Source organism: Girardinichthys multiradiatus, chromosome 15 (assembly GCF_021462225.1).
Source record: "Girardinichthys multiradiatus isolate DD_20200921_A chromosome 15, DD_fGirMul_XY1, whole genome shotgun sequence".
Classification (NCBI taxonomy): Eukaryota; Metazoa; Chordata; class Actinopteri; order Cyprinodontiformes; family Goodeidae; genus Girardinichthys; species Girardinichthys multiradiatus.
Genome location: NC_061808.1, coordinates 5468437 through 5470466, shown reverse-complemented (window position 1 = coordinate 5470466; position 2030 = coordinate 5468437). Strand labels below are relative to the sequence as shown.

Here is a 2030-nt window from a genome sequence, read left to right as displayed (position 1 = left end):
TAGTCGGTTAGGTGTGATTATTCCTGCAGCATGATTTAATCTTAAGAGATTTGCATCCAGAAGTATCAGATCAAAGTTGCCACGTGCTACCACTCACTTCAGCATGACAACAAGGAACTGGATATGGAATAAAACACATGAAATGATGGGAAAAAAACATGCATAGGAAATAAGGGACATTTCATCCTAGGTTATCTGTAACTACTTTTTGTTTTGTTATTTTTGTTGTGTGTTCCTAGAACATATGTGGCTGACATTTTAGATAAACATATATAATATATGAAAGTTCCAGTTTGACAGGTATGCTGCTCTCTACTGCATTCAGTCACATTGTTTGAAACCGAATCCTGATGCTGAGATTAGAAGAGAGTACAAACAGCTCCAGGGACACGCTCTGTTGATCTGGGCTTATTTGAACAAAGGTGGATTTATTTTAAGCAGGCACATATCTAAGATTATAGATCTGTGCACCAATCTGGAGGAATCTTAGACTGAATGTAGCTCTAATCTTAACTCTTTTCCTACAGCCACACACTTTCTATATTTGCATCCCTTAGCCTGTGTCTTTGACTTTCTTTAAGCATGTTCAGGCATTCATCTAATGTGTGCCTTACAGATTTCTTTTCTTTTTTCCTTTTTAGCCTCACCTAAATGTTGAAGACCATAGAGAAACTGTAATGTCAGTCATGAATAACCTAAATAAATCCAAAAAACTTTTTTCAAATTATAATTTCATTGTTTAGGGGAAAAAACTTTCTGAACCAACCTAGCTCTATGTGAAAAGATTATTGGACCCCAGACCTAATAACTTCTTGTGCCACCTTTCTTGTGGCAGCAGCAACTGCCATCAAGCATTTGTGATAACTAGTGACTAGTCTTATGTCCCTGTGGAGGAATTTTGGCCCACTCTTTTTCACAGAATTGTTTTAATTGTACCCTGCCTCTCGCTGGAGATAGGCACCAGCTCCCCCGTGACCCACTATGGAATAAGTGCTATAGAAGATGAATGAATGAATGAATGAATGAATGAATGTTTTAATTCAGGTACTTAGCAGATCTCTCTTGTAAATGAGCAATCGTGAGACTACCTGTATAAATAAAGGTTTAATAATAATACTGGAGAGATGTTGAACAGGAACAGCCTATTTAAGGTGTGATCAAGGCATCTTAATCAAATTAGGTTTGACCAGGCCACTCCTAAACCTTAACTTTGTTATTGTTTAACATTCAGAGGTGGACTTGCTGGTGTGCTTTGAATTATTATCCTGCTTCATAACCCAAAATCGCTTGAGCTTAATGTCACAAACTGATGGGCAGACATTCATCTTCGAGATTTTCTGGTAAAATGAGGAATTCATGGTTCCATCAATTATGGCAAGCAATCTAGGTCTTTAAGTAGACCCAAACCATAACACTACCACCACCATGTTTTAATGTCAGTGTTATGCTCTTTTTCTAAAATATTTTATCAGTTTTACATCAAATGTAATAAGACACACACCTTCTGAAACGTTCAAATTTTGTCTCATCAGTTCAGAAAAACTTTTTTCAAATGTCTCGGAGACCATCAAGATGTTTTTATGGTAAATGTGAAACAGACGTTTTTGTCAGCAGTGGTTTTGGCCTTTTTTGCCTCATTTCTTTCTTATTTTCCTTTTATGACCTCTGCAATAAGTTGTTGAGACACTCTTTTCCATTTTTGGATAATGGCTTTGATTGCTGTTCATTGTAATCTTGATGCCTTAGAAATTGCTTTGTAACCTTTTCCAATGTGATAAATGTCATTAGATTTGTATCTCATCTGTTTTTAAATTTCTTCAGATCACGGGCATGATGTGTTTCTTTTTAAAGATTTTTAACTAACTTCATCTACCAGGATTCAGGCCTGGATGTGGTTGGTGAAATTGAACTAAAAAAACATGGCTGATATTTTATCATGCCAATCAAGAAGATGAGGGAAATATTCATTTGATAATTGATCTCTGTATTTGCGTAGGTTATGTTGTCTGTTAGTATTGTTTTTTTGTATT

The 2030-nt window shown here is 35.9% G+C and overlaps 1 long non-coding RNA gene across 1 annotated transcript; it reads left to right on the top strand.

Annotated features, from left to right (window-relative positions):
- Positions 1–1002: 1002 nt before the first annotated feature.
- LOC124881552 lies at positions 1003–1825 on the top strand. The gene is made up of 2 exons (XR_007041683.1): positions 1003–1044; positions 1103–1825. It is a non-coding gene; the product is annotated as an uncharacterized LOC124881552 (long non-coding RNA).
- The last annotated feature ends 205 nt before the right edge of the window (positions 1826–2030 follow it).